This window comes from Felis catus, chromosome D2, assembly GCF_018350175.1.
Source record: "Felis catus isolate Fca126 chromosome D2, F.catus_Fca126_mat1.0, whole genome shotgun sequence".
Classification (NCBI taxonomy): Eukaryota; Metazoa; Chordata; class Mammalia; order Carnivora; family Felidae; genus Felis; species Felis catus.
The window spans coordinates 42352532-42376483 of NC_058378.1; the positions used below are offsets into that span (position 1 = coordinate 42352532).

At 39.0% G+C, this 23952-nt stretch overlaps 1 protein-coding gene and 1 long non-coding RNA gene across 4 annotated transcripts in view; both read right to left on the reverse strand.

The window, feature by feature from the left end:
• The window catches only part of LOC123381008, a 789636-nt gene that overhangs the window by 453386 nt on the left and 312298 nt on the right, over positions 1–23952 (reverse strand). The window lies entirely within an intron of this gene.
• Positions 846–12197, reverse strand: LOC123381012. Of its 2 annotated transcripts, XR_006587518.1 has the most exons (3): positions 11463–12197; positions 6539–6758; positions 846–1499 (listed from the first exon to the last, which is right to left on the reverse strand). It is a non-coding gene; the product is annotated as an uncharacterized LOC123381012 (long non-coding RNA). The 2 variants fall into 2 exon arrangements; XR_006587517.1 differs by lacking the exon at positions 11463–12197 and having other exon boundaries at positions 6539–7355.

Sequence of the window (23952 nt, forward strand, 5' to 3'; positions counted from 1 at the left end):
ATTGGTGTGATTCAGCTTTTATTTGTTTACTCATTTGTTTTTAGATTCGACATGAGCCACTATTTTGATCTTTAGTAACCATAGATTTTTTCTGTTTATATATTTAATAAAATGGAAGCATACAGAAAACACTTTGTGTCTGATTTCTTTTCCTAAAAGTAAACTCGTTGCACACAGCAACAGTTGTTTTCATTGTTAACTAATATTCTATTATATAAGTATACCACCATTCTTTTCTCTTTCCATTAATGATGGACATTTGAGTTGTTTTCGTTTGGGGACTATTGTAAATAGTACTGTGATGAATATTTCTTTACATGTCTCTTAATGAATATATTTATGAACATTGGTTAGATACTTAGGAATAGAATTGATGGGTCACAGGATATGCTCAACATACAGTTAGCTTCAGTAGGTACAGAGAATTAGTTTTCCAAAGCTGTACACTTTACATAAAGCTCCCACCCTGTGTTAAAACTCATGCAACTACACACCCTAAGGATGTCCTTTTGTACATTTTAGAAATTGTGTGTACACTGCAAATTTTCTTTTTAATTTGCATTTTCCTGTTAAAAAATGAAGTAGAGCTACTTTTCAAACAGGTATGTCCCTTTCACTTGGATATCCTCTTTGTGAAGTAGCTGATCAAGTTTTTGTCTACTTTTATTTATTTTTGTATATTTTAGATTGGATTTTCTATTTTTTTATTGATTTGTAGGAGTTCACTTAACGTGAAATATGTGGATTTATTTTTGACATGTTAAACCAACTTTGCATTCCTGGAAAATTGCTAAGTTAGTCACCCTGAGCATACTTGGCCTTACTATATGCAATCGTTCATAATGTTGCACTAATTATCTGCTTTTGTTTAGGATTTTAGATATTTCTATGTGAGAGAGACGTTTTTGTCTTCTTCATTCTAATATTTTCATGCTGTTATACAAGGTTATTCAGACTTTATAAAATAAGTTCATAAGTGGGTTCTCTTTCATTTTATTAGAGTTTATACACATTTGAGTAGTATGCCTTCCTTACATATTTGGAAAAAGTCACTAATAAAACTACGTGGAAATAGAAATTTCTTTGTAGGAATGTTTTCAAATTAGAGTTTCTATTTTAGAATTTTATATAGTTTATATAAACTATTAAAGTATCTTTTTCTTCTTGTGTCACTTTTTACAAATAGTATTTCCTAGGGATGTGTTTATTGTATTTGGATTTAAAAAGTTATTTTAATAATGCTGTTACAAGTTTTTAATGCCTGGACAATCTATACGGATGCTCCTTTTTATACCTGATATTGAGGGTTTACCTTCTCTCATTATTTCTTATCAATTTTTGCAGGAGTTTGTCAATTTTTTTTTCCTTCCAAGAAGACACCATTGATTTTCTTCACTCCCTCTGCTGTAGGTTGCTTTCTGTATCATTAATTCTTGCTCTTATCTGCTTTGCTTTCTTCTTTGTACATTATTTGAATTTAATTTGCTGTTCTTTGGCTCCTTGAGATCAATATACAGAACAATGATTTTAAGACTTTCTCTTTTGCAATATATGCTTAAGGTTAACATGTCTTTTTATTGTGGTTAAATTAATACCCCTGAAAGTCACAGATCTTAAGTGTGCACTTTGATGAATATTAACAAATGTACTTATCCATATAACTACCATCAGAATTGAAATACTGAACATTTTTTTTCTAACATATCAGAAAGCTCCCTGATATTTTCCTGTACTTCTCCAATCCCTAGAGACAACTGTTGTTCTGATTTCTAAGCCCATAAATTCTGCTTGGTTCAAACTTCAGACAAATAGAATCATATAGTATATATACTATTTGTTGTCTCTCTTTCAATGTGTTGTATTTTATTATCTTTTAAAATGTTTGTTCTTTGAAAATTAAATTTGCACAGAGTGAAAAAGACACAGACCTTAGGTGCATAATTCAATGAATTCTGACAAATACATAACCTATTTTCTCAATCGAGATACGGAACAATAGAACACATCAAAAAGTACCCTAATGTAACCTAGACAACCACTTTGCTGGTTCATATCCTGTAGATTAGTTTTGCCTCTAATTTCATGTAAATGCAATATACAACATTGTGTGTACTATGTATATAGACCTCTTTGTATCTAGTTTCTTTTACTTGACTTAATTTGGAGACTCATTCAGGCTGTAATATATTTCAATAGTTCAACCTCTGGTAGTAGGTTAACACACCATAGATTCCTCATGCACTGTCCTGTTAATGGGCATTTGGATCTCCTCCTCCCAATTTCCAATTATGAATAAATCTACTTTAAACATATTTATACGAATCTATTTGTAGACACATATTTTCTTTTCTTTTGAATAAATGCCTAGAATTAATGGTTATAGAATAGATGTAGGTTTACCTTTATAAGAAAATGTCAAACAAGGGACTCTTGGATGGCTCAGTTGGTTGAGCGTCCATTCCTGATTTTGGCTCAGATCATGATTCCAGGGTCATAGAATCCAGCCCTATGTCAGGCTCCATGCTTTCTCCCCCTCTCTCCCTCTCTCCCTCTCTCTCTCTCTCTCTCTCTCTCTCTCTCTCTCTCTCTCTCTCTCTCTCTCCCTCCCTCCCTCTGTCCCTCCCCCATGCATGCATGTGTGCATGCTCCCTTAAAAAAACATTGTCAAACAAGTTTTCCAAAATGATTGAATACTTTGCTGACCTACTAGCAATGTAGGAATGTTCAATTTGCTCCACCTCCTATTTAACATTGGGGTTGTCATCTTTTAAAAATTTAGTCATCATAAGGGGTATGAAGTATTATCTTAAGGTGATATTAATTTGCATTTCTGATTACTAATAATATTACATACATTACTACATAATTATTGGGCATTTGTACACCTCTCGTGAAAGTTTGTGTTTAAAATGACTGCAATTCTTATATTTTTGTTATTACTCATTTAGAGAGATTATTTTTGATAAAAGTCTGTCTCCAAATGCTTTTTCTACCTCCACTGATAATAGGTTGTTTCCCTTCTTTATAACAATGTGGGTATAGAGGGCAGAGCTATTTTACAGCTGGTTTAGGATACAATGCATACACGTAAGAGTACCTGGAAATTTGGCACTGATTCTTGACCAAGGGCAGTGGAATCAGTAATGACTTACTATGTGAAGTTTAAGATTTAAAACTTCCCCAGCAACACCTGGAGTTGGTTTGTTTATTAATGGTGTATATTTGACATAATCAGCTAATCTTGTTTGGCCACATGGTCAGAGTTCCATAAAACTCTCTGCTGGAATGTTTATAAAATTTTCCTGCCGCCACGTTTCACTGCACAAATTTTAGTTGGCTTAATCCTTACGTTAAGCATATCCTTGTACAAATAATAGAGACCCTGGTGACCTGTGCCTGCAAGCATCTTGGACCCTGATATTTGCCTGCACACTCTTTCCCCTGCTGTCCCATATTTTTGCACAGTCTAACTGTAGTCTGTGAAGTTGGTGGGCCCTCTGCTTATCCATCACTGCTGAAATCTTTGCAGTGGGGATTACATTAGATTGATGTGCAACTGCTAAACTAAACTTGTAATGCTAGAATTAAGCCTACCTGGTATGTTGTGCTTTTGTTTCTATTGTCAGAACTTGGCTATTTCATCCAAATTGTTAATATCTTAGCATACAACTGCTTGTAATACTTTCTTATTATCCTTTTAATATTGGTAGGATTTATAATGGTAGTCTTTTTTCCTTTCTCAGGTTGATAATTTTCTCTGTGTGTGCACATGTGCATGCAGGTGTATGTGTCCTCTGATTAATCTGGAGTTACATCAATTGTTTTCACTTTCCTAAAGACCAGTCTGGACTTTAATTTTCTCTTATGTCACCCATTTTATTATTTCTGCTCTCATCTTTCTTTCTTTCATTTTATGTATTCTACGATAATTTTTTTCTAGGTTCTTAAGTGAAAAAATGACTTTAAGCCTTCTTCTTTTCCAAAAAAAACTAAAAAAGCATTTCAAGTTATAAGTTCTCCTCTAGCACTGTTATAGCTGAATGCCTCAAATTTTGCTATATTGTACTTTCTTTTTTACTCAGCTCAAATCTTTTAAAAATAAATTTGTGATTTCTTTTCTGATTCATGTGATTAGAAGAGTAAGGTTAATTACAAACTACATGGGATGTCCTACATTTCATACTGATATTTATTTTTCATTTCATTCTAAGAGAAGAAACTATAAGATTTTAAACCCTAAAAATTAATACCTACTCAATCACCATCCTACGGCTTTCTTTGAGAAACCTGTGGGCACTTAAAAAGGATAGGTATTCTGCAATTGTTTTGTGTAGTTTTACAAATAGCAATTAGTTCAAAAGTTGTTCATACTCTGGCTACTGAAAGAGGAGATTAATATCACCAACAATAATTATAGGCTTGACTATCTGTTCTGTTTTGCTAGTTTTACTTCATGCATTTTGAAATTTGACTGTCTTAGCATTATGTAGTATCATTTTTAAGTCTAAAAGTATTGCTTTTCCTGAAGTCTATTTTATTTAATATTAATCTAGCTACTCCCATTTTACTATGCTTACAGTTTTTATGGTATATATTTTCCCACATTTAATTTCAGATTTTCTAGTCTTTTTTTTTAAGTTTATTTATTTAGAGAGAGAGAGAGAGAGAGAGAGAGGGAGGGAGGGAGGGAGGGAGGGAGGGGCAGGCAGAGAGGGAGATGGAGAATCTAAGCAGACTCCGTGCTGCCAGCACAGAGCCTGATGTGGGAATCAGTCTCACAAACCATGAGAGAAGACCTGAGCTGAAATTAAGAGTCAGTCACTTAACCAACTGAGACACCCCAGTGCCCTATCTAGTCTTTATAACTGTGTCTCCTGTTGAAAATACACGGTTGGAAGACCTTGCCTTTTTATCCAACCTAAAAAATTCTCCTTTATTGCCTTTTTAGTCTCTTTACATTTAATGCAACTGTATACATAGTTACTCCATTTTACTACTTGTTTGGTTCAGTATTTTTGTGGTCAGAGTTTCTGATACTTAAATGAAACCATTTGGTCCCTGCCACTCTGAGCTACCATGATTCTCATTGAGTTCGGGGAACCCTATTCCATAGGATAAGCTCCCACTGTCATTCTTGGCCAGAAGAATGACCACTATAGACCACTTCAAGAATGACAGTGCTCCCCTACCAATGTACTTTTTAAGGCTTGGTAAGTGGCATGTCCTCTGCATCTTTCTGTGGGACATAGTTAGAAATGGATGAGCAGATCTTCCATAGTAAATTCACTCTAGCATTTCAGATTCCCTTAGCCCTTGGATGCTTTCCTCTACAAGATCAGGCAAATTTTGGCATCTCACCTTTAGTCACTGTAGACCACATTTAGGTTCATGTTTCAATCAACCAACCAAGTACATTGTTAGAGCCAGCTGACTGCACTAGAATAATCCCTTAAGAACCTCTCCTAAGGACTCCAATATTAATAAGCTCAGCCCAACATAGTTACATTTATTCCACCTCTTTTCAACACATTTTGTACTTGATCTCTAGGACCTGTTGGGGATTAAGCTCGGCTATAAGTCTAGGAACAACATTTCTAAGAGAGGCATTGGAGGTAGTATCAGGAATTTCTCTCAAGACAACTCCAGGAAAGGCCATTTAGGTTTTTCTCAAACAAGGGAGGGAAGGTGGATTCTATTGGCAAAGGAAGTTCAGCAAAATATGAAAGATCAAGGTCTTTAGCTTGATAAGAATCTACCCAGATGTTATCCTTCCAATTTACAAGGTCCCGCCCCTTTACAATCAGTGTCTTAACTTTAACAAAAGAGAGCTTCCAGGAATGTGAATTCATTTAATCTGTAATCTGGCAACCCACAGGTTTAGTCTTTGGGTTTATTTCTCACAGACTTCAGTCTTGTGGTCAGCAGAGATAAAGTTTCTTTCTGGTTTATTACCCAGAATTTGAGGTGAGAATTTAAAGTCCTGTACTCAAAATTTTCTTTGCACACATTTTTCAGTAACTTAGAGACATCCAAACAAACCTTTAGTCCCAGTGTTCCATTTCCATGAAACACTCTATGGCATTAAGCTTATTAGCACTTAATTCCTGTTGACCACAGGTGACAATTTAAGTAACTATCTGCCACAACATGCATTAGGCTACTAATATATATACTACTGGTATTAGGGTCATTAATCCCTCTAAACTTAGGTAACAGAACAAATCCAATCTCTAAGGTTCTGTCCCCCTCAAACCATTTCTGATACTAATAACTGATCAACCAGAGATCAATTGGTAAAGCAAAGCCTCTGTAAGTACTATGAAATAAGGGAATTGTTATAGGAATTGGGTCTTAATTTTGATGGAGGTGAGAACAAAAGTTTAGGTTCCTATGAAACTACTGCCTCTGTGTCTGCAGCCACGCATCTGGTAGTGGACTGAGACCATGTGTTACTGGCTTTTGTGACTGCTTGACTAGTAGCTTATGTGACTGCTGAAGCTAGTAAAGGTCCCGCCTGGCTCTGTCTTAATGTACTTACCCTGAGAACCAAGTCACCATGCTAGGAGAAAGCCCAGACCATATGGAGACAAACTGAACTCCTTGGCCCTTGGGCCCAACTAAGATCCCAGTCAGGAGCAAGCACCAACATGCCAGCCAGGTGAGTGAACCAGATCCTCTAGCCTCTGCTAAGACTTCCCAGCTGACATTCAGTGAAGAAGAGATCAGCTCTCCCCCCAAACCATGCCCAAAGAGCAGATCTGCAAGCAAAATAAATTTGTATTATTTTAGGCCAAGAACCAACTAGCAGATATTTTAGGTTTGGCATTATTGCCTCCACAACACACCCCCGCCTTTTTCTTTCTTTCTTTCCTTCTCTTTCTTTCTCTTTCAGCATTTTAAGAATGGCAAAAATCAATCCTAGCTTATGGGCCATACATAACAGGCTGTGGGCTGGATTTGGTCCATGGGCAATAGTTTGCTGACCCCTCTTTCAAGCCACCAAATTTTGCAGTAATTTGTTACATGGCAATAGATTAACAGAAAAATCAGTTAAGTAAATTGCGCAAAAGTGAAATGGCAAAGCTAGGAGAAAAAAAGGAAATAAAGAATCACACATGTATGTATGCTTATGTGTGTGCATGCTTACACACAAAGTGCACTTCATAAAAATTTTAATTACTTCATCGGCTAGGCATAGAATATCAAAAAACAAATACAGCAACAGCAATATACAAAATCCCCCATTTAAAATATATATCATTGAAGAGAAGAGAACAAATATCTATTGAAAATCTGCTGGGGGCACCTGGGTGGCTCAGTAAGTAAAGTGTCCAGCTTTGGCTCAGGGCACGATCTCAGATTGGTGAGTTTGAACCCCACATCGGGCTGTCTGCTGTCAGCACAAAGCCTGCTTCAGATTCTCTCTCTCCCTCTTTCTGTTCCTCCCCCACTTGCTCGTACTCTCTCAAAAAAAAACAAACATTTAAAAAATTTAAAAACAAAAACCCTGTTGCATTCCAGGATCTCTGTGGTACAATGACTGACAAGCATTATTTTACTTATCTTCATAAGAATCATATGAAGGAGATATTATCTCTGTTTTACAAATAATGAAACTCAGGTTCAAAGGCGGCAAATGATTTTCTCAAAGTTTCCTGGCGAGCTTGAATTCAAATCCAGTCCTAGCTACCAAACTCTAAACCTATAGTTTTAAGAATCAGCCAGAGTGAATCATTAATAAAATGTCACCTAAAGTCCTATCTGCAGACTCCACTAACCTGTTTTACAGGTGAGGAAACAGGTTGACGGTTCACTAGAATCCCAGGACCTCACAACAGGTCTGAAAGCTTAGTTTTCCTCTGCATATAACTCCCTCACCTCTATACTTGGCTAATTTTCAGCTGCAATATATTTAATATGCACACTTAAATTAATGGCGCCATTTTAATCTCATCAGGGATCTAAAATTTTAGATTTTGAGATCTTAATGCTAAACCCATTTTCTTTGAAATTTATGAAAACATCTAAATACTTCACCAAATAACATGTGTATGCACCCTGTTATGCAACACAAAAGGAGAACTGTTTCTTTTGCCCCATGTTATTTTTTAGATGGACAGAATCCTTAGGGAATTAGTGCTGCTTTTGGACTATATTTTTGTCATACATTTAATTCATGTCCAGCATTATGTGAGTTCATGGTACAAGGATCTGTAGGCAAGTCCTTTTGGAAATACATACCCATCCCCTGCTACACCTGATCCGTTTTGAGCTCTTCTGAGCTTGCTCTGAGGGGCTCACACTGGAAAACCTTGATCCAGTGCTTGTAGGACCTGAGCTTAGCCCCCTGATGCAAGAGCAAAATCTGCTCATCAGAAGGTTCTCGCGAGCCATGGCAACCTACTCTGTCTCCCCCAGTAGAAGGGCACACAGTTCTACAAGCCCCTAAAAAGATTCTTTGTAAAGCAGTAGACAGGGACCAAAAACCCGCCCATCTGAGCTGGACTCCATTTGAGCCCTGGCATTATGGAGAAAAGTCACGAGGGAGCAAAGTCAGAGACATGGAAGCTTGTATTTAGTCCATCCCCTCTCTACAAAAGTGGGCCAAGACAGCGGAATTTTCATGACTGGAAAATTACCTTCTGGCTACATACTCTTAAAATTTTTAATGGTCACATGACTGCGTCTTGTCAGCAAAATTTGAGCCAAAGCATGCATAAGCAGGGGTACTGTTATCCATTTTTCTTTTCTTCATTTCAATAGTTGCAGAAACTTGTGTTCAATGCAGACATTCAAAGGTCAAAGCATGCTGGAATGTGAGTACCACATGAAGGACAGGAACTCTACAAGAGCTCCCAGACATGCAGCAGACTTTGGGCAAATGGAGGAATAAACTGTGACATCATCAAGCCACTGAGATGTTGATGTTTTTGGTTTTGATGCACAGCCTAACCTACCCTTATTAATACACCCAGCAAATCTGAGGTGTTGCATTCATCAAGATTTGGCTGAAGGTGTTGCATTCATCAAGATTTGATTTTCTAATGGGTTACTGGATTTGCTGCCCATGGTTAGCACTTCAAAATACCAGTATAAAAATATATAAATTTGCTGTAGAACCTCACCATCTCCTTGCCCTAGTAGTTCTCCCTCAATGCCATTTGGTTACGAGGCAAAGACCAAGTATCCGCTGAAACTCAGGCTCAACTTTCTTAATATCCAAAATTATAGGCAGCATTGTTAAAGAGTCCTTTCTTAATTATAGAAATATTTACTTTATTATGTTATATCAAGCATTTTTGGTTGTTTTCTTTTTCAATTCTCAATTTTCTTCCATTGCATTATATACGGAAAATTCAGTAACACTAAGCCATGCCCCCCAAGTCAATACTGTTGATAAAATATTCTTCAAAACCTCCCACTGATGTTTTTCCAGATGAATTTTAGAAATATTTAATCCAAAATTATATTTGGATTATAGGTGCAATTGTGCTCATTGTATAAGGTAAATTGGGACCACTAAACATTTTTGCAACATTTAGCCAAAGTGTCCGGGTACATGATTTGCTCTATCAATGCTACTTCTTTATTTGTCCCAATAAAATATTATAGTTCCCTTTACAAAGATCTAATACAATTCTTATTAAGTTCAGCCCTTATTATTTTAGATAATTTAGCTCAGTTATAATTGGAACCCCTTTTATAATTTTATAGTTAATTGCTGCTGGTTTAATGGGATGATTTTATCCTTGATAGTTTTGTTTTGGCCTCTTTATTAAACTCTTAATACTTATAAGAATGTTCATAGCATCTGTATCGTAAAAATGAAAAACCGGAAACTCAAATGTACAACACAGAAAAAATGGATAATTAATTGTAGTACATTTATGTAATGGAACATTACAGTTAAAAAAAAATAGAACTAGTGACCCACTCAACCACATATTGAATGAAGATGCCTGACCAAAAGAGAATATCCTGTATGGTTCTATTCACATGAAGTTCAAAAACAGGTAAAACTGTTAATTAGGATGAAGTAAGTCAAAATGTTGATTACCTGGGAAGGAAATGTTGATTGGGAAGGGACAAGAAGGAACTTCTAGGATGATGGAAATATTCTGTTTTAATTTGGATAGTGGTTACATGGGTGTGTACATATGAGCTATATATTTGTCTTACTATATGCAAATTATGCCTCATTAAAACAAACACACAACCAGAATGAACCTAATGGACACGGAATTCAGAAGAGGGTGGTACTTTCTGGGGAAGAGCACATGGGGAACTTGTAGAGTTGTGAGAATGTATAAAATCTTGATCTGGGTGGTAAATGTGTCAGTGTCAGTTAACATTCATCAAACTGGACACACATGTTCTGTGCACTCTGTGTATACTGCATCTAAATGAAAAAACTCTTAGACCTGACAACTTAGTTTTTCATTTGATTTTTGAATTTTCTTAGTATTCAATATTTTGCTTTATTTTCTCTCATTTTATTTGTCTTAAATTAAAATTACCAGAATTTTTAAAAAATACTACCTTTTGTTTCTGTTTGTAAAGATATATACCCAGTCAATATTAAATGGCTTCTGATTAAAGACAGATAATTTATGATATCAAACTATATTTTTCTCCAACAATGGATATTGTAACCAACTTAAAATGCAACTGGGATAAATAGCACAGAGCTTAGAAGCAGTATGAAATGGACAGTCCTCTCAACAGAATATTGGGAAATGAGTTGGAAGTACAATTTATAGAAGTGAAAATATCCAATTAAAATATTTTAAAAGTTTGGGGTGCCTGGGTGGCTCAGTCAGTTAAGCATCTGACATTGGCTCAGGTCATGATCTTGTGGTTTGTGAGTTTGAGCCCCACGTAGGGCTCTGTGCTGACAGCTCAGAGCCTGGAGCTTGCTTTGCATTCTGTATCTGTAGTTCTGTAGTTCGTTCTCTCTCTCTATCTCTATCTCTATCTCCTGCTCTCCCCACCCCTGCTCACACTCTTTCTCTCTCAAAAATAAACTTAAATTTTTTCTTATTATTTAAAAAGTTTAATCTCACTGATAAATCAAGATAAAGTAAAATAAGACATCATTTAATTAAATTGGTTATAGCTAAGTAGTTAATGGTCCCCTTCTGGAATCATACTGATTCACTCCTCTGTATAATTCAATTTCCTTATATATGCTGTAGAAGTAACGCAAATAACATGTAGTGTTTATAGAAGGATTAACTTTGTTAATATTTATAAAGCACTTAGTGACATATCTGGAAAAAAATCAGTGCTCAATAAATGTCAACTATTCTTATCATTATGGCTTATTATTTTTGGCAAAAATGAAAACTGATACTACTCTGTAATTAAAAGATAGGAAAACAGTACTGGTGAGTGTCTAAAATATTTACCTCTTCCCAGAGGGCCAGTTTGTGAATATGTATCAAAATTTTAAATGCATATACCTTTAAACTCTGGAATTTCACTTCTACAGATTCATCTTTTCCTAAAAAGAAATAATTATGTAAAAAAATGTAAACAAAGATATGTCCATTCAGTATTTTTATTTTCCTAAGAGCAAAGAGAAAATCAAACATCGCAAAGACCATCCCTAGATCCTTCAGTGATTATTGAATATACCAACTATGTTATTGCTGGAAGGCCTCAGTCCTACCTTTAAGGCCACTCTGATCATCCTATTAAATTACAGTCATCCTCCTTCCCCACCAGCTTCCCCAATGCTTCTCATTCATATTAATTAAAATAATGATGGCTGCTCAAAAGGACCAATAGCCATAAGAAGTAAGCATCAAAACCTGAAGGGGTGAGCACAATAAAGAATAGTTCTTACACCATAGTGCTATACACTCAAGCCCCCCACCCCCGCAGCCACTGCATTTATGTATTAAAATCCTCTCCCCTAATGGATGGTATTAGGAGGTAGGGTTTGGGGGAGGTGATTAGGTCATGAAGATGGAGTCCTCCTGAATGGGATTAGCATCCTCATAAGAGAGACCCCAGATTGCTCTTCAGCCTCCTCCTACATTGAAAGGACACAGTGAGAAAACAGCCATCTATGAACCACAAAGCAGGCTCTTATCAGACATAAAATCTGCTGGCTTCTTGATTTTAGACTTCCCAGACTCCAAAATAGTGAGAAAAAAATTTCAGTTTATTTCTATTTATATTTTGAGAGAAAGAGAAAAAGAGCAAGAGAGCACATGTGAGCTGGGGAGGGGCAGAGAGAAACGGAGAGAGAATCCCAAGCAGGCTCCATGCTCAGCGTGGAGCCCAACACGGGGCTCAATCTCACAAATGTGAGATCTTGACCATGAGATCATGACCTGAGCCGAAATCAAGAGTCAGTTGTTCATTTCTATTTATTAGCCACCTAGTTTATGGTATTTTTGTCATAGCAGCTTGAACAGACATAGAAATTAGTACCAAGAATTGGGTGCTGCTGTAACAAATACCTAAAAATATGGAGGCAGCTCTGGGATATATCATCCTGAAAATAAAGGGCCATAATGAGAGAAAAACAAGTTTAGTAGAGATCAAAGAATTGCAATTTGGGGAACAGAGATTCAGGTAAATATTCCAATAGTCTTCCTGCTTACAGCATGAAAGTAAATGGGATTTACGAGGAAAAGGATGAGAGACAATTCCATTACTTGGATAAGAGAAAGAAAAAAATGGTCAACTGACAGATTGAGTCACTTTTTTGTTGCACATTGATGACTACCACATTGGTGTTAACAAATGAAACAATTTCTGCTATGCATTAATTAACTCTCTGGTTTTCAGAAAGTCCACAACCCACAGTATCATGATCAGGGTGCCCATTGTCCTGTTGACTTTTAGGAACATTTGCTCGTAAAACAATTGCTGTTTTACCCATTCCAAAGGTTCTGGCCCAGTTCAAACAAGGCCAGGCAAGGCAATTTCTCTGCAATGGCTTAAATCTATCTTGAAATGGCTCTAGCCATGTCAATTTTTCACAGACTGATGGTGGGTAGAGGCTGGAAAAGTTTTGAAGGGCATGCCAGAAAAACCTTACATTGCTATGAATGGACCGTTAAGGGACCATCTGATAAAAGCTTAGAAAGAGGCGAGCTACAGAGAAAGCTTCAAGCTTCTTAGAAAATACCTAAGTAATCCTGAACAAAATGTAGGAATACAGAAGATAAAAAGTCATTCTGATGAGACTGCAGATGGAAATGTAGAGCATATTACAGAATAGTGGCAGAAAAGGCAGCCCTTGTCATAAAATGGCAAGTAACAGGGCTAAATTATGTTCATGCACGGTTTTGTGGAAACTAGTATTTGTGGGTGATGGAATTGGATATTTGGCTGAGGAAATCTTTAAGCAAAGTATTGGAGGAGCAGCCTGGCTACTTCCAACTGCTTAAAATAAAATTTGAGAAGAAAGAAAGAACTTAAAGATAGAATCGTTAAGCAAAAAGGAACCAGAATTTAAGATTTGGAAAATTCTCAGCCTGTACTACAAAGAATGAAAAAGCCTATTCGGGAGAGATCACTAAAGGTGCAGCCAAAGGACTATTTGATAAGGAGATTACTCAGCCATCTCAACAGAAGCTAAGAGCAGTGGAAGAATGGTCCTAAAAGCAACTCAGAGATCTTCACGGCGGCCATTCCATCGTGGGCCCAGAGTGCAAGGGTCAGGTTGACAATGGATTAAAAGGAGGAACACCTGCAGGCCCGGTGTACTGCCCAGAACCACCTGACCTTAAGGGATCCACTCCCTGCATTCTAGTGTGGCTCCTATGGGGTCCAGTGCATGTGAGTCATGGTGGCTCTACCTCCAGAAGGTGCAGGCAGCAAGTCTGGCTGTAAAAGGCACAGTGCTAACTCCACCAGCACCAAGAGCGCACTAGGGGGGCATTAATGCTTCCACCTCAATTTATTTCAAAAGATTGGGTCACCTGCTAGAGCAGGTGTATGCCTAGGTGTAGCCTAGTTTGTTTGTTTTTTTTTTAATTTTTTTTTTCAACGTTTATTTATTTTTGGGACAGAGAGAGACAGAGCATGAACGGGGGAGGGGCAGAGAGAGAGGGAGACACAGAATCGGAAACAGGCTCCAGGCTCCGAGCCATCAGCCCAGAGCCCGACGCGGGTCTCGAACTCACGGACCACGAGATTGTGACCTGGCTGAAGTTGGACACTTAACCGACTGAGCCACCCAGGCGCCCCTAGCCTAGTTTTTTAATGCATGCATTTTAAGATACCAATCTTCCTCTAAGAATAGTTTTAGATCTATTCCTCCTGTTTTGATATATTTGTGCTTTCCATGTTAATCAATTTTAAATATTCCCTAATTTCTACTTTTTCTTATTTAACCTGTTAATAATCTGGAAGTATGTTCTATAGCTTCTAAATGTATGACAACTTTAGCCATTGATTTTTATTTTATTGCTTTTATGTAATCAACTTTGAAAATATTTAATTTGTACTCAATAAAAGGGGGGTACTTGTTTTTGAATGCCGGGTTTGGAGAAATGACTCAGAAAATTCCACATGTGCCTCTGCTGGGACCCTATAGGTTTAGCAAACTCGGGGACAATTTTTATGTCAATTCTTCCTCCTAGTAGTGTGGATATTTGACCCATCCCTTCCCAATACACACACATATAGTACATTGTTCATGTTCTAACATTTGTAGGTATCTGTTCTAAGTTATGGCCCCTTGCAGAGTGCTTATTTGTCTGAGTTCCTCATGGTAGGATTTTTGTGTCCCCTTTCACTAATCAGTAGACACATCCAGGTTTCTGCCTTTAAGAAAGGAACTTGGTTCCAGCCCTGCCTGTACAGAGAGTGGTTTTTATGAGGCATCTTATTTGTGTGCACAGCTAAACTTCATTCTGATTATTATTACAGATTTGAATTTCTTTTTCATGTAGCATTATTTCCTTTTCTTGCTGTCAAGCTCAGAAAGATTTTGTTTTTTCAATCATTTGTATGTATTTAGAGGGAAGTTGGGTTTTATGGATCTTCTGTCTCCCCATTGAGAAACAGTGAATTCTGGGATAGGTTATCTGATACTAAGATCTAGCATACATTGAGTGTTCTATAGCCATAGAGTCACGGAGAATAAGAAGTACAAAAGCTAACATCTGCTAAGCTATTGTTGAGGATTCTGGGCCTCAAGTCCTGCTTCTGTGTTGGGTCAAGATAGTATGGTATAGTGATTAAGATTGCAGACTCCGGAGCCAGACTGCCTTCCTTCAAATCTCAGTCCCTTGATTAACATATGACCTTGGGCTGATTACTTAGCCTCTTCCTTTCACAAAAGCAGTTTATAAGTATAAGGTAATTATAACAATGCTCAGCCACAGTAAACACTGACGACCCGGCTATTATTCTGTGTCAACGTATATGATTGCTATGTTTTTTAATCCTTGTTACATTACTCCTATGAATGATGTATTATTATGGTCCCTTAACACATTTCCTGGCACACAGCAGGCTCCCAATAAATGTGTTATTTAAAACATAAAAGAACTCTCAGTATTTAAATACAGAAACAAAAATTTACTGTGTGCAGATAATCAAGCCTGTGTCACATAGGAAAGTTAGCAGTAGAGTGGAGTTTTGATTGGTGTCTTTTTTACCATTAATCATAAGCCTTTCATCAGCACATGGAAACCTCACTCTAACCAGCTGTACCACCACAGAAAAGGAAGGTTGCTCAGCTATCAACATCCAACATTTCCCTCCGCCCTCCCTACCCTTTTCCACCTATTCTTTTTTTTTCACTCCTCGTTCCTGGGAAGTAAAAGACATTCATTATCTTTCATTATCTTCCTTCTTCCTCTGGACTTCTAAAATCGCCCTACTCTCTTGTTTTATACCAGTGCCTTTGCTAATGTAACTTCATCAGGTGATGTTTTTTTCTTCTCTCTTCCCTAGATCAATAGTCTCTGTCCCCCTCACTTGATAATTTTACCAGCTTTCACTTTCAAGTCTCTTAAAGCCCTGGGGGGGAAGAAAGCCATTTGAACCCCTTCCGTTTATAATGTTTTGTTTTCCTCCACAACAGAGCAGTTTCTTTTACTGTGGTGGCAATTTTGTCCTTTCTGATACCCTTTCTACCAACGTTTCACCATCTGCAGAGGCTACTACAGCCCTTGGCCAGGTTCTAGGATGTTAAGAAAATTGAAAGATTCTATTAGGTGGCCAGGTTGGTGGCTATCTAATATGAACAGTGCCAGTAACCTCTGAGATTTCTACTGCAAAAACTTCCCGGTCTTTTATTATTAGGAAAGTTCTGTCTTTCTCTGGATCCCCTTCTGGTTGTTTTGATAGATATGAAAGGTGTGCCAATCCCAAAATGCCCTGACAGGGGAAAGATAGGAGAATCATTTCCTTTGTGTATATAACAAAAGAAAGAATCACAAAGTGAGAGAACCAATACACAACCAATGCCCCATGTGATCAAGTCTAGCATGGCAGGTGCTATCCCTACCTACTACAGGATAGCGCAACTTTTTCTGTCTGTCTGATCTTTATAATTCCTTAACCTGTGAAATCAAATCATAGATGCTAATAATCTCCCTCTCCTAGACAGAGAAAGGAAAATTTCATCATCAGAAAGGAAAACCTAATGGCCAGGCATTGTGTCTAGTATTGTGACCCCTGGTGCATGTGTCTTCTGTTGAAACAATCATCTAAGAGGTGTGTGTGAGGTCCCCATTTTATGCATGAGCCTCACCAACATGAAATCATTTGCCTTTTAATACCAGGATAGAATTAAAAGGTCAAGTTTTCACTGGATTTGAAGCATATTCTCTCCCATTCACACCCTGGAACAGAAAATCAGGGGTGTAACTACATTAGAAGCCCTTTGTCTGAGGAGCTCCCTTTGACTGGAGACCCAGGCTTGAAAGCCCCCCCCCCCCCCCCCGCCCAGGCAAACATCAACACAGATTAGAGTGAAGTAACCAGCTTTTCTGCTGCCTGAGGAAGTCTTGCTTTACCCTGGGATCAGTCTTTGCTGACCCTAGAGAAACTCTCTGCCAGGTCTCAGGACAGCAACTAACCTTCCCCTCGGACCTCATCTCTGCCTGTGCCACGGGGCTTGCCATGAAGCATCACTGCCCACACCACCGTTTTGGACCAGGGGAAAATGAGAAGTGATGGTACTCTGTAGCACAGGGTTATGTTTCCGGAAGCACTTCCCCTTCTCACCCACCCACGAGAGCAGCATTCAAACAGGGGCAGCCACCAATATGTAATATGAGCAAGGATTCACGTGAAGTTTTTTAAGCCACAAAGATTTGTTCAGGCTTATTTTTGTCACAATAGTGAATCTCAATACTGTATTTGCACCACACTAGTCACACCGGCCTTCTCGCTACCCTTTAAACATACTGATCCATGCTGCCTGAGAAGCCATTCCCTTTGGTCTACACATAGTTTTTAATTTTCATTATTCAAAATTTTTGGCAACTAATTCCTTTCTCACGGGTGAATTCACAGACTATCAAGGTCGCTAGATTCATCTCCCCCTCTCTAGCCTCTTATTGTTTTCTAGTCATATTTGATGCCCCTCGAAATTTTATTATGTGTGCATTTATTAACTTGCTTATTGTCTGTCTTCTGCTCCAGACTGTAGCTTCAGGAGGACAAGTGTAGTGGTTAAGACTCATGAGCCCAATCACCTGGGTTATAATTCTGGCACCAACACTGGCTAGCTGCCTGATCCTGGGTTATTCAATTTACTGGACATTTTCACCCTTATTTGTAAAGTTGGGATAAGAATTTAACATATAACTCATAGGGCTACAGTTAGGATTGAGTGGCAGAAAATGTAAAGCACTGACCATGGTGCCTTGCACACACTAAGCACTCAACGAAGTCTGGTATTATCATTAGTATTGCACACCACTGCATTCCAGACCCAAAAACACCTCGACTAAGGCAGTGGCTTGATAAGTTTTATAAATGGATAGATGAATGACTGCCATGAAGATTTAGCAAATCCTTCCGATAAAAACTAACCTACTCCAGAGTTGAGTTGAGAACTGAGGGCTGTCAATGGAAGTCAAGGAACAGTGTAAAAGAAAAGGCTTAGCTTCATTCCGGGAATTTACTAATGATGATCATAATAATACTAATAACAGATATCCGTACTACCCTTTAGCAGTTAATGGTTATTAGCTACCTACATGACTACACAATTGGAAGACAACTATCCTTATTTTACTTCACGTTTCTTCCACTACATTATGTGGCAGAGTGCTTACTAAATAATTTCTACGTCCTTGTCTTCTCCTAGTCCTAATTCCTATGATGGAAGTTGGTGATCTGCTCTCCTCTTGAACAGGTGCAGCCAAGAGTTCCTTCTGCTATCAGCTTCAGATTTAATACACATTGGGCTTCAACTCCATGGCAATCGTGATGCTGGGTTGAGGGTGTGGGGAAAAACAACAGAGGAATTAGCTATGAACCTGGCATGTAAGGAGTAGAACAATATATATAACTACGATTCCTAAAAGGAAAGCAGGTAGAATGTGCTCTATTACTTTCTGTTCTAATCATCACAACCATCTGTGCTTTACAGACGGACAAAGCCACAGAGTTTCAGGAATTTGCCCAAAATCATGATGCTAAGGAAACCAAGGGGCCAGGATTCAAATGACAGATGAGCCTGGGTGTTCTCCACAGTCTCTCTGCTATAATGTGTGATAAACACCCTGTTTTTATTTGCTTGTTTTTCTCTTAATTGGTGAAGCCAATAGTAAGGGCAAAGCTGGCCAAGGATGTACGCAGTGAGGAGCATATAACAAATGCATCTATAGCCAACCATTTCCCCCAGAGGTATAGATCACTGCATAGAACACATCTACAGCAACCACAGGATCAGCTGATGCCCTGATCTTCTCAGTAACCCCAAATTTGGGGGTTTTCTTACTTGATATCGCAACTGATCAGCCAGGTGTGGCCTGGGCATCCCTTATTAGGGGTGCAGATCATGTATTCCAAGTGCAATAGTATCTGCATACCCTTACTCAACACCTGCTTCTCCAGCTCCTCCCTCCTTGTTGTTCCCAAGATGTGGTTTGTCAGAAACACAGCATGGACTCAGGGCTATAAATCACAGCTAACTTGGTAGAATTAGCTCCCCTCCAAAGGTGGATACATGGCAGGCACCTCTCTGCTTAGCAGAGAGCCCACGTGAGAGTCATAGTGCTTCAGCATATAAATCAGCACCAGGCATGCGACAGCATCCTGACAGCAGGACAATTATTGTCCTGAAAATAAGAAATGCAAATTCCTCTTCCCTCATTGCAAAGGCAACCACCAGACTTATTCTATGATGTTGATCAATGACTTTAATCTATGCCTGCCCACAGTTTATAAAATCCATGTACCACCTGTCACCTTTCTTCCTCTCGGCCCAGGATCAAGGCAGTATTTGATTTCCCTCGGTGTCATGTGAGTCATTTGGACTACCTTGAAAAGGTGGCTATTAAAATAGGAAGTTTTAGAGAGCAATATTTAATAGCTATTTTATTTTTAAACTGAACCCTGGAGGCTTCAACACTTAGGAGCTGTGTGACCTTGACAAGTTAGTTGGCCTCTCTGAGCCAATTTCTCAAAGGACAGATATAGACAAAAATACCTACAGTAGAGGCTGGCTCTGAGGGTAAATTAGGAGAAATTCATATCTTGTATTTACTAGATTTTATTTAGTATTACTAGGCTGGAGAACTAGGTAATGGTTAGGTAAAAAGAGATGTAAAAGGTAGCCCATACTAATGGATTAATCGAGGTACAAGAAAAATAGGAATGGTTGCTTTCCTATTTATTTTTCACATGGCAATTGACACAAGATCTTGCTAAATAAAAGATGGATGATAATCACCAGAGGAAAAGGAGGCCAGCATGAATTGAATATTTGCTGTGTTTAAGTCACTGTGCAAGACCCTCACCACATGTAAATTACATATATTATTCTGTATTCTTCTTCAATCCCAAAATAGTGTCCGGAACCCCCCCGTGGAGGGGTTGTTTTAATAGCATCATTAGTAGTCAGGGTACAAAAAGATGTATTCTAATTTGTAAATTATGTGGGATTTACCTAAGATTCTGATTTCTGATGCAGTAATTCTGGGTATTGGAGGAAGACATATGGTTGAAGAAATTCACACGAGATCCTATGTGGAACCCAGATGCATCTGACACTTAAGACTAATCAGAGGTCAAGAGACCATAAAATGTGCAAACACATCAGGAGGAGATGACTTACATAAACCTCTCTGAATGGGAGCACAACTGCAATTGTTGTTTCACCACCTCATCTTCCCAGATAACTCCACAGTCACTTGTTAAGGAACATAGGTTATGAGGATGACAAAAGGACCCTGAACTATGCCGTTCCAGGAGCCTTCCACTCTCTCTCCATGGACATCATCAAGTCAACATAATTTCTGAAAACCAGGATGGTGTATCTTTCTGACATTAGCCCCAAAACCCAAGCAGCCATTGCAACAAGGAAATCCTTGCAGGGCCTCAATTTCAGCTGCAACTCATTCCAAGGAATCGCATGTGTGTGTACGAGGCCTCACACAGCTATAAAGACCAGAAATGTTCCGGTTCTGCTGGGTGACTGATGGACTAGTTGATCACAAAGATAAGTGAGTATGTGGAGAGGTCTGATCAAAGCCTTGGAGTCTTATGAAAGAGACTTATCAAAAGAATGTTCATCTAAAGTGGCGCCTGGGTGGCTCAGTCGGTTTGGCATCTGACTGCGGCTCAGGTCATGATCTCATGGTTTGTGGGTTTGAGCCCCGCGTCGGGCTCTGTGCTGACAGCTCGGAGCTTGGAGCCTGCTTCGGATTCTGTGTTTCCCTCTCTCTCTCTGCCCCACCCCCACTCATGCTCTCTGTCTCTCCAAGATAAATAAACATAAAAAAAAAAAGTTCATCTATGAATACTTCTTCCATAGGCAACTGTCTGGTCACGGCAATCAGAGCAATAAATTGTAGGGGTATACATGGGAAGGGAGTAGGAATGAAAATAAGGGGCTTTCCTTGAATCTGAGATAAGTAATGTAACGTAACTGTTAGGAACTGAATGTCTGTGTGCCACCTTCCTCTCCCAACAAAGTCATAATTTGAAGCCCTAGCTCCCAGCATGATGGTATTTGGAAATGGGGCCTTTACAAGTCATTAGGGTTAGATGATGCCAGAGGTAGGGTACCCACGATGGGATTACTCCCTTCTGAGAAGAGACACAAAGAAGAGGTCATGTGAGCACACAAGATGGAAGCTACCTCCAATCCAAGACCAGAGGCCTCAGAATGAAACCTGTCTTTCCGGTTCCCTGATCTTGAACTTTCTAACCTCCATGACGGCAAGAAATAAATTTCTGTTATTTCAGCACTTGGTTTATAGTATTTTGTTAAGGCAGCCCAAGCTAGACAGTAATCACTAGTGCTACATTTACAATCTTTGTTCTAAGTTATTGCCCTTGAAATACTAAATTTATGTTTCAGTTGACAATGGCATAGAGCAGGTTAATGGAGAATGCAGTGAGCACTTAGCCAAATGATCAGATATGTCAAAAGACAGGTGTGTCACTTCAAAGATTTAATCCGAGAAATAGTCTTGGCAGGAGGTCTGAGAGATGCGATGTGGGGGGAGTTGAGGACAGCTCCGATTGTGACAATCACCAGTGGTTCTGCCCACACAGAATCCCTGCTCACCAATCCCTCACTCCTGACTTCAGTGGGTTGGCCTGGAAATCTCAGTCATGCTGCTTGGTAGCTAGTTCCATGAACAGGTGTGGAGGGAGTTCTTGGCGAGAGGCTAGGAAAACAGGGTCAGAACTTACTCAGGCACCCAAACTGGAAATTATAGGTGTTTTCTTCCAGACATGCATTCAGCCACTACCATCAGTTGTTTCTTCTACAAAAAAGCTCTCGAATTCTTTATCTTGTCTCCCTTTTCATTACATTCAGCGAGAGGCAATATCTTGTCTTTGAGTGTGAAATTATTTCAGTAATTCCTGCCTGCATAGCCATGCCTCTTGCTCCTCCTGAAAACCACCCTCTTACGTACACTTTTCCTCCAACACCAATAAAAAGCTTGGTTCACAGATCACCCGATGAACAGATGATGGCTCCCTACCACCTGAAAATGCTCTTGGCTCCAGCTTCAACTCCAGCCATTTCCCTCTCTAACCCCTGGGCAAGCTCCATCATTATACTACCCACATTTCCCCGAACAAGTCTTCGACATCCTCACCTTCAGGAATGGCCTTCTTAAACTTGTCCCTGTCCCCAGTGCCCTCACCCCATCGTTTATCATCAGAAAGTAATTACTTCTTCCGACAGGCAAAATAATGGCTCCCCAGAGATGTCCACATCCCATTCCTGTGACCCTGTGAATGTGTCGTTACGTGGTGAGGGAGAATTAAAGTTGCAGAAGGAGGCAAACTGAGCATTTATCATTATTATTCCCACTTTATAGACGAAGAGAGGCTCAGAGAAATCTAGAGATTAATTCGTGATCCTTCAGTTCATGAGAGATTGACAGATTTGAACCCCATCATTTTCCCTAACATGCACTCCCATTCCATTCTACCATGTTGCTATATAAGGAGTTTGTTAGACATTTAAACAACATTGCCTCACAAAGGTGGTAAACCCTATAAAGCTGAACAGCAGGGCAGATGCTGTTTGCTGGAGGCTAAGCCAGATCTGGCTACAAGTGCCAAATTGCTGTCTCAGCACTGAAGCTGATGCACAGTCTGCTTGCTCACTCCAGGCACTAGAAACAATGAGGAGGACCTGCCATATGGCACAAAATTCCCCAAAGCTCTAGGAGGCACAGCCGTGTGATTCCACTGAACTTGCTTTAATACTTAAGCCAGATACAGCTAGGGCTAAGGGTCTAGCTTTGGGCAGGATGCACTGAGAGACTGCGTGCAGAGTTTACCTGAGGTCTAGGTCCAGGGATTGCCTTCCTGGCAAATGCATTCCTCAGTTAAGCAAACACAGTAAGTATACATATTGCAGTTTTGATATTTTATTAATGACTGAGATTGCATGAGGTATTGAAGGATATCCATGAGCATATGCATAGTCATGCCATGAAAGCATTTTGGGCTTACTTGCATCTTGGTACTGCAGGGGCACAGTTGGTATTTGGCAGCTTAAAGCAAGTAAAATGAAATCTTTCAATTTTACAATTATATAAAGCTAAGTCATGGATTAGGGAGGTAGCTCTAAAGTACCTCATCTATTACTTTTATTTATTTTTAATGCCTTTAATGTTTTTTTTTTATTTTTGAGAGAGCGTGCACAGATGTGCACACGAGTTGGGGAGGGGCACAGGAGAGGAAGACAGAGGATCTGAAGCAGGCTCTCAGAGCCAAAAGCCTGATGTGGGGCTTGAACCCACAAACCACGAGATCATGACCTGCACTGAAGCCGGATGCTTAAACAATTGAGTCACCCAGGTGCCCCTCTTACTTGTGTTTTTTTTTTTTTTTTTAAGTGAGGAGACTGAGGCGTCTGGGGCATTGATGGAATTTGTTTGTGGTCACAAAGCTAATGCATGCAAGGGCCTGGATCTCCTCCATGATTGGTAGCCTTGGGTTTCCATACTCTTTTGTTTTGAGGCAAAGTCACACATTTATAAGATCTGACTTCTTTCTCTTCTTTTTCTCCTTTCCTTTTGCCTCCTTTCAGAAAGAATAGGGATACTCTTCACATTGTGTGTTCAAGATGAAAGAGTGTTTGTCTGTTTTCAATGCTTGTGAAATGGAAACTCAGGGAGAAGTTTCTAGACCAAGTTTATGCAGTGATCCAGTTACACCACAGGATCGAAACTCAGCTTCCTTCACTGTCAATCTCATGGTGTGTTATTTTTGAAACCATATTACATTTCTTCCCATTGTAGTTAACACTTGTGACGCATGACTTCCGTC